The sequence below is a fragment of the Sphaeramia orbicularis genome, unplaced genomic scaffold (genome assembly GCF_902148855.1).
Source record: "Sphaeramia orbicularis unplaced genomic scaffold, fSphaOr1.1, whole genome shotgun sequence".
NCBI lineage: Eukaryota > Metazoa > Chordata > Actinopteri > Kurtiformes > Apogonidae > Sphaeramia > Sphaeramia orbicularis.
In genome coordinates, this window is record NW_021941551.1 from 346,985 (window position 1) to 356,984 (window position 10,000).

The following is a 10,000-nucleotide window of genomic DNA, read 5'->3' on the forward strand; positions in this document are numbered from 1 at the left end:
CAATTATGAGAAAGAAGGAGGACACATAGAATAAAAACATTTTCAATTATGGACATTTTCTTGTGACAAATAAATTCTCATGACTTTCAATAAACTAATTGGTCATACACTGTCTTTCAATCCCTGCCTCAAAATATTGTACATTTTGCTTCCCCACCCTGTATATGGAGGGGCTCTGCCGTCATCAACAGCGTGTATTTCCTTTCAGTGATATTTCAGACTGAAGTACTCTGGTGATAAAAATAATTGCACATGTCAGTGCTCCCCCCCCCCCCCCCCACCATCTGAAGACATTTCAAATGAAAATGTCCATGGAACAGACCGCTACTGTTACACATGTTTATGTCCACACAGGTTTATTTACAGCTGGGAGTGATTGACAGGAGTCTTAGTCCCACTAATCAGTACTAATACTAATAACTAATAATATGTGATGTTCAGTTGTTCAAAGTAAACAAAGGGGGCCCTCTAGTGGTCAGAATAAGTGTCACTAACGTATGTTTTGTCCTTGCGGTGTTCCCGTAGTCAGTTCGGACATAAGAAGGAACTAACAGACACGTTTCTTTCACTCTGTTTGTATGGACAGGTAAACGTTTGCCTGTGAGTATTTTCTGTTCAGTTGTTGTCAGAATGAATAGTATCAAATATCTCTGATGTGAACCTTTGTTGCTGGATAAAAAGACGTTGTAAATCTTAAATTAATCTGTAAATGCTAATCATTAGCATGTCTATGGATTTTCCCATTCAAGTTAGCATCAAGCTAGCAGTCTTTTTTCCATTCATTTAAATGTATAATGCCATGTAAATGTACTAAGGCAGTGAACAGAACTCAGACATGTTTTGTTTGTATGTGTCAGTTTTACAGTGAGTCTACAGGAACAGATTTGGACACAAGTTTTGGGCTTTTCTTGGTAAACCTGTCGTCTGTCTGCAGCTAATCGCTACACGCACACAAGCAGAAGAATAGGAGTTAGAACAAAATGGCATTAACAGGAGATTTTTAAAAATTTTCGCGTTATTTAATGAATGCGTTAATGCAGTAATAACGCGTTAACTTGCCCAGCCCTAGTTTTTAAATAAAGCTTATTATTATTTAAATAAAGCTTACATTTAACCCTTCATATCATTTAGATCACAGGTGTCAAACATGTGGCCCAGGGGCCAAAACTGGCCCGGCAAAGGTCCCAATCCGGCCCATGGGATGAATTAACAAAGTGCAAGTTAGGGCATCAAACTCAAAAATAATATCATAATAATATATAAATAATGACTACACCATTTTTTTCCTCTTTGATTTAGTGCAAAAAACATTAAATTATGAAAATGTTTACATTAACAAACTATCCTTTAACAATAATATGTGAATAACCTAAAATGTCTGAAGTAAATTAAGTGCAATTTTAACAATATTCTGCCTGTGACTAATAGTTTTGTGCCTTTGTAGATCGGATCTGTAATGCATATGTATAAATGATAAGTTGAGGCAGAATATTGATAAAAATTGTACTTATATTTCTTTAAAAAATTCATTTTTTACAGGTTATTCACATCCTTTTGTTTGGATAGTTTGTGAATGTAAATACTGGCTTAACTGAATGTTATTTTTTTTGTGCTAAAACAATTTGGAGTTGTCATTATTTATTGGTTATCATGCTATTATTTTTCTGGTCTGGCCCACTGCAGATTAAATTGGGCTGAATGTGGCCCTCGAAAGAAAATGAGTTTGACAGCCCTGATTTAGATTGACTCTTTGGGTTCATCTGGAATGTGTTTCAGAGTATGGGTGAGAGCGTCTGCATATTGTTATTTTTTTCCTTTTCAAACAGATTGTAGTTGGACTTGTGTGTAGAGATGATGGAATCCTTATTAGGTCTGAATGAACCGAACACTTGAATGCCCATGCAGTCTGTTCTGAACTTTTATCGCTGACGTGGGGTTGAAACAGCGTCAGTGCTTCGGTCGTGCTCTTCAGACGTTGCCATAGCTTCAGTTGTCCACCAGATGTCACCGTCACTGAAGGCTTGAAGCTTTGAATCTGTTTCAGCACATTTGTTTGGAAAGCCTCAGTGCTTCATGAGGCTTCACTTTCCCACCACTAAGTTTAACTTTGTTTGGTAGTGATGGGTCCGGCAACACCGATACGTGGGCGCATGCGTCGAGCTCATCGAGCAAAACCTCGTGTGGGTGCGCGTATCGCTTTAAGAAAGTCATGTGACCGATACAGGAAGTGTTTGGAACTGACACTGAGGCGCCAAACTGTGTTTCTAAGGAAGCCCATCTGTCAACGGGATGAATGTGACAAAAGAACCTCTGATCTTTGTGGTTCATCGTCAAATTCATCCAGAACTATGGAGCAGCCTCAAACCAAAAGAAAGGTTTGAGCCGTGTGGGAGCATCTGGATCTGATCTGGGAAAAGAAGGCATTTGTTTGAATGTCCTTGTAGTTTCATCCTCTTCCTGTCAGAGTTTCCACTGGATCTGTCTGAATTCAAACTCATTTCAAAGTGACTCTTCGTTTACTCTTCATATTCTCTTCTGCAGGTTAAATGTGGCATTTGTTGGACAGAACTTTCCTCTTTAAACTAAAGCGCCTCCTCGATGCTGAGGTATTCTAGGGCCAGGCATGAGAAAGTCCAGATCCACCAGGACCAACTCAGATACACAGCCATTATACTACTGACTCACACCTGCTTTACTGATAATCAATTCCTACTAATTTAGTCTTTACTTCATTTTTAACCATCAAGCTCAAAATATTGGAAAAAACTTATTTTTTTGGATAAAAATTTGTAAAAATAAATAAATAATAAATAAATAAATAAATAAATCCCAGTCCACAAGCATCCTCATTCACAACATGTTCACTTAAATTTTCCTGTTATGATCCATGTTCACATTATTTATTGACTGTAGGGATGGAACCATATGACAATTTCATATCACAGTCATTGTGACCAAAATTATCACGGTTATCATTATTATCACAGTATTGTTGAAATTGTGCTCAAATGTTCAAAAAGTACTGATACACACACTGAAAGAATTGAACCAAGGTGTATTTTGAAAAAAAACAAAAACAAAACAAAACAACAAAACCAAATAAAATAATAGTCACAATGCACTTTCTCTTGGCAGAAACATTCACATATTAACCCTTAGTGGTCTGAGTCTATTCTGTCTGTTTTTCAGTCCTTTTGATTTGGCCTTTATATACTATAGAAACAAATGTTTACTATACCCATGTTTGGTTTGGTATCCTTTTTTTCAGCACAAGTTCATTTATATCATCTGTCTATTGTTTTTTTCACTTTAACCTACTATAAAAACATAAAAGGACAGAAAACACAAAAAAAGATCAAATCCAATTTGAAAAATGTATATAATTTATTGCATAAATAACACACAGATGCTTAACAAACCTTTTCAAAGACTTTAAAAGTGAATATTGGTTCCAAATATTAAGTATAGAAAATTAAAATCGTAATGAATTCAAACTACAGGGTGGGGAAGCAAAATGTACAATATTTTGAGGCAGGGATGTAAAGACAGTGTATGACCAATTAGTTTATTGAAAGTCATGAGAATTTATTTGCCACAAGAAAATGTCCATAATAGAAAATGTTTTTATTCTATGTGTCCTCCTTCTTTCTCAATAACTGCCTTCACACGCTTCCTGAAACTTGCACAAGTGTTCCTCAAATATTGGGGTGACAACTTCTCCCATTCTTCTTTAATAGTATCTTCCAGACTTTTCTGGTAATAGTTTTGCTCATAGTCATTCTCTTCTTTCCATTATAAACAGTCTTTATGGACACTCCAACTATTTTGAAATCTCCTTTGGTGTGACGAGTGCATTCAGCAAATCACACACTCTTTGACGTTTGCTTTCCTGATTACTCATATGGGCAAAAGTTTGTGAAAAGGTATGGACAATAGTGTTAGGTATGATTATGACATCAGTATATGTTTGGGTTCAAAACAACTGACGTAGTGTCTGCTGAGAAAAAACAACTAAATGTTCAGTGTACATTTGGCTTCCCCACCCTGTATACTGAAATATTTGACATAAAAAGCAGATCATAGGTGTTTTTTTTGCCTAAAAGTGCGTAATCAAACACAGTTATCATGAGAATAGAATTTAAACAGTAATACTAACCGTCTGCAATTTTACCACAGTTTATCATTATACCAGTAATCATTACATCCCTAATTGACTGGTATCTAAAAATATTAAAGATATTTTAAATTTAAATGAAGATATGAAATAATACATATAAAATACAATGACTTAAATTGTATTATTGTATATACTAAATCTATCTTTTGGGTCTGTACACTGGGTTGCCTGTAGGGGTTTTGAATGTCCAGCAGGTGTCAGTGTTCAGTCCCACAGTATCAGTACAGTTTGGACATGTGTCCAAACGCCTCATCTCCCCATCATTATTATTATTTAGTGTCTGTGCGTTAGTGGATTTGAAAGGGTTTAGTGAACGGTGTTTTAGTGTTTGGACTGACCCTGTCCTTGTGTCCAGGTCCGTCAGTGAAAAGAGTCCCTGCAGGAGCGACAGTCCTTAAGAAGGTTCCGGCCTGGACCAAGACGGACATGTGGAGGGGAGCCAGGAGGAGGATTTGACTGGTTTTATGGGGTTTATTTATCTGTGGTGTTTGGGTTTAGAGTTTTAGGTCTGGAGCTTGGGTTTGATAGAGGTTATGGGTTGTGGGTTTATGGAGCTTTACATTAGTTTGAACAATGTATGCAGATCAGTAACTCCCCCTGTGGACTTGTAGTGGTTTTCTCCAGTGGGCTTGAACAGAATTAAAGGAGCCAGTTTCCAGCAGTTGTGCTTCTGCTGCTGGAGAGACGCTGCCGCTCCACCCTCCGTCTGCACTGGAGCTTTTTTTAGCCTTTGCACTTTGTTAGCATTTGCACTTTGTTTAGAAATAGGGAGAAATTGAAAATATTTGAAAAAATTGTGGACCACGCCATCTCCTGCCTCTGCCTCATCTCTGTCATGATTTCACCGATGTCCAAACCCGCTAAACGGCCAGACGACGTCACACACTGCCTGTCCTGTCTGCCTGCCTGTCTGTCTGTCTGCAGACACCAGACACAACATGTCAAACTTCGACGTCAGTCTGGCTCAGCTCAATGACCTGCTGACAGATGAGGGGGGTTGTACAGCTGGCCCACCCAGCCCTTCCACAGGTCTACCCCAGGATCTACGTGGGCAACGCGTGAGTCACTGGACCCCACTGGACCCACTTTAGTTTGGGATGATCCACTGTTTTAGACACCTGTTTGTTATTATTATTATCATTATTATTATCATTATTATTATTATTATTATTATTATTATTATTATTATTATTATTGCAAAAAATACAATTTCTCATAGACACAACAGGAAACGGCACTGCAAACATCAGGATTAAAAAAAAAAAAAATCAAGGAATTAACCCATTAATGAACCCATATTGACCCAAATGTCAGCATCTACTGATCTAAACTGTTTCATACCTGCTGATCCTGTTGAGCGATCAGAATCAGAATCAGAATCAGAATCGCCTTTATTGTCATTTGAACAGCACAGAGTACATCAAACAAAACTGAGATCAATAATTATGGACCATGGTGCTGCTGCTCCTCACTGGTGCAACCACCACTGAACCCTTTTCTTTGAAATTTGCAGTGAAGAACAAGATAATGCAAAGCACAAATATAAGACATCATACAGTTTTTCACACAGCACACGTGGACAGCAAGCTGGAATTTTTTCGTGGATTGAAAGGAATTCGGGGATAGGATGAAAAAAAGGAAAAGGTCGACAGCATGCAAGATTTGGGGTTTGGGGTGAGGAGGGTGTATGTGTGTTGTGTATGTGTGTATGTGTGTTGTGTATGTGTGTATGTGTGTGTGGTATGTGTGTATGTGTGTTGTGTATGTGTGTTGTGTATGTGTGTATGTGTGTTGTGTATGTGTGTTGTGTATTTGTGGAAGGTGTGCAAGTTAAGAGACGCAGTCGGTCCGTCTGCCTTCAGCTGGTACCAGTTCTTATCAGTTCACTCCAGTGTCGCTGCTGGTCTTTCAGACACGTGAAGCTCATTGTCGCTTACATTTAAAAAAAAAAGTCAAGTCATTTAAACATAAATTCATCCTTCGTTCCTTTTTAAGAAAATGCTCAGTGACCTTATCGTACCAACTAAACAAGAAAATGTTGAAATTCTGTTAAATTGAAACAGTTCGTCCAGTGGTTGTGTTTTCTTCCAGGTCAGTAAATGAACAGTTCATTTGGTTTCTGTGATTTCCCAGCAGAATGTGTGACGGTATTAAACTGAACTGTGTCAGTGAAGGAGCAGATCTGAAAACAGCTGTCAATCAAACCGCATTCAGCCTTTGGACCCATCCTCCAATCAGCACCTAGAAACCTGGCGTCCAGCCCGGCCGAGCTCCGCCCACAGCTCCATTCACCCCCAGAGACACCAAGCGTCTGGGGGCGGGACAACATGGTGTCATTTATCCAGTGCTGGTCCAGTTTAGAGTCAGTTTCCAGCAGTTCCACTCAGTCCCATTGAAGTGCATGGACGCTGAGCGTCTACGACAAATGCACTGAGCAGAGATGGAGGAGAAAACACAGACACGGGAATGGAGGAGAAGTGAACAACATCCAGTCCACTGATCTGGGATCAGACTGATTCTGAACCAACTGGTCTGAGAGATGAACGTGTTCCAACACATTTGGAGTCAATGAAATGAAAACAACTGAACAGATTTGAGCATTTAATGGAGTCATTTTAGGGTCAGAGGAGCTTCCACTGCAGTCCTGACACTGAACAGCTGTGGTTCACTCTGGTTGTCCTGACCATGGAAGATGTTTGGACTGCAGGGGGGGTAGATCAGAGAAGAATCTGCTGCTTCTCAGCTCTCAGGGGAAAAACAATTTAGTCCATGGGGTAAATTTGTTTTCCTGCTTTAACTGAGTATAACTTCATTTAGTTCGACCTGGCCTCAGCATTTCTTACATCTGCGCAGAAAGGTCTGTCCACAGTTCGTCTCATTTCTCCTTCAGTCCTGCAGATTGATGAAGTCCTTCTACATTGGCTCTCAGTCCTTCTGCAGTCTGGCCCACGACATAATCCAACTTCTTATACCAGTCCTCAGCCCGTCCGTCCGTCCAGGTCTGCACACTGTCCCCGGACTGTGTCACCGCCCGTTGGCATTCCTTCACATTACCACCCACCGCTCTGAAGTGCTTCTCAGTTTCCACCGACAGCAGCGGGGTCTCTTTGGTTGCTGCTGTCCTCGCTGATTTTGCGACAGACCAGGACAACTCCAAGACCAATCAGAAGGTGTCCCCGCTATCATAAATCCAAATAGGTCGATGTCTTCGATGTCCTCCACCGACAGAGCAGACAGACGCACCACCCTCCGCTTGTCCCAAGCGTCCATGGTGGATCCGGCTGCAAATGTTCCGTCAGGGCAGGCGGGCCCCAGGGCCGTTCTTCCTGGGTGAAAAATCATGTCAATTGCACTGAGTGACCAGTTGATCAATTCCATATTTGCTGTTGGAGAGCTCAACAAGCAGGAGATCCAAAAGTAAAGTAAGTCAGATGAGAACACTGCAAGGCCAAGCAGAGTGGAGAGGCAGAAAAAAGACAGCAGAGCGCAGAGAAACACCTCTGCTGTCTTCAAAGGACAAGACAAAACACTTTTAAAACTCTGACAGAAGCCACTTTAGTCATTTTATATGATTTTGTTTTTTTTAATGTTAGCAGAACCACTGGGGGTCTTTTAGTCTGCATTGGTATTTATTGATTATTTATTGTTGATGATTTAAATGCATTTATTCGAAGTTGCTTTCAGTGATCCTGTATTTGTGCACTGATTTGTTTTGTTTGTCATGTTGCACTTTGGATGAGGCTGATGTCTGTGGTGGGCTGCAAATGAGTTGCCCATATGGGCTCAATAAAGTTTTCTGAATCTGAATCTGAATCTGAATCCACTACTCCTATCAATCCATGTCAATAATTGGTGTAAAATACAGTTTTATCTTGATTCTTTGTAGGATGAAATGGACAAAAACATGTCAAATGAGAATAAAATGACCAAAATACTTGAAAAATTTGGAAATAGTTATCCAAAAAAACCTGAAATATGGCATAAAATTGAACAAAAATGTGTAAAGTGAGGACAGAATCACAAAATACTGGACAAATGAGGAAAAAAATTATCCAAAATAACATGAAATATGGCATAAAAGTGGAATAAATCCTTCTAAAGTGAGGACACAATCAACAAAATACTGGAAAATGAGAAGAATTCATTATTTCATAAGGTGCAGAACCCTGTATTTATTCAGTTAACCCTCAAAAACCAGAACCATCGACTGATGGAACTGTTGAATTCCTGTTGATCCACTTATCCACAGTGTCAAACATGCGTCCTGGGGTCCAAATCCAGCCCACCAAAGGGTCCAGTCCGGCCCTGGGATGAATTTGTGAAATGCAAAAATTACACTAAGATATGAACAGTCCTTTTAGTTCAGGTTCCACATTCAGACCAGTTCAGTCTGCAGTGGGTCAGACCAGTCGGATACGATCATAAGAACATAGAAATAATGACAACTGCCAATGTTTCTGTTTGGAAATGTCAATGTTTTCATGTATTTACACTAAAACATAATATAATTTTGCAAAAAATGTGAATAACCTGAACAACTATGAACAACCTGAAATGTCTGAAGAGAAGTAAGTACAATTTGAACAATATTCTGTCTGTTATTAAATGTTCTGTGTAGGGATGGAACCATAGGAAAATTTCACATCATGGTTATTGTGACCAAAATTATCACAGTTCTCATTATTATTGTGGTGTTAGTGAAACTGTGCTCAAAATGTTCAAAAAGTACTGATACACACACTGAAAGAATTTAACGAAGTTGGATTTAATAAATAAATAAATAAATAAATAAATAAATAAATAAATAAATAAATAGTCCCAATCTTCCTTCTGTGTCAGAAACATTCCATTATTAACCCTTAGTGGTCTGAGTCTATTTGTGTCTGTTTTTCAGGTCCTTTCATTTTGCCTTTATATACTATAGAAACAAATGTTTACTATAATAATAATAATAATAATAATAATAATAATAATAATAATAATAATAATACATTTTATTTGTATAGTGCTTTTCATGGAAGTCAAAGACACTTTACATCCAGCAGATAAAAAAGCAGAAACCAAACACATGAAAAACAGTTCAAAGCAGGTGCAGAAGCAGGTATAGGAATATGAAACTGTTAAACATTAAAAGCATCTTAATAAGTGAGTTTTATACCCATGTTTGGGATCTGTTCTATTTTAGCACAACTCATCTATATCATCTGTCTATTATTTTTTCACTTTAACCTACTTTAAAAACACAAAAGGACAAAAAACACGCCAAAAATATAAAATCCAATTTGAAAAATGTATATAATGTATTGCATAAATAACACACAGATGTTTAACGAACCTTTTCACAGACTTTAAAAGTGAATATTGGTTCAAATATTAGGAATAGAAAATTAAAATCATAATAAATTCAGACTATACTCAGATATTTGACATTAAAGCAGATCTGTACATAGGGTTTTTTTCTCTAAAAGTGCGTTAATCAAACACAGTTATCATGAGAATTAGAATTTAAACGCTAATACTAACCATCTGGGATTTTAACCGCCGTTATATCGTTATACCGATAATCGTTACATTCCTAGTTTTGTGTGTTTGTAGATCCTGTGTGATCTGTCAGTTGTAATGAACATGTGGAAATGATGAACTGAATAGAACAGTGTTCAAATGACACTGATTTTCCCCTTTGGTTTTGAAACCATGTGAGATGTTTGAAGGTATTATCTTTATTCTGTTGTTTTTATTTGGTATGTATGTATTTATTTGTTTGTTTGTTTGTTTTTAATTGTATGGTTTTTTTTAAATCTATTCTTACATTTCATTCTTCTA

General features: G+C 38.0%; 1 pseudogene; it reads left to right on the top strand.

Annotated features, from left to right (window-relative positions):
• The first annotated feature begins 5,115 nt into the window (after nt 1-5,115).
• The window catches only part of LOC115416083 (dual specificity protein phosphatase 3-like), an 11,306-nt pseudogene continuing 6,421 nt past the window's right edge, over nt 5,116-10,000 (top strand).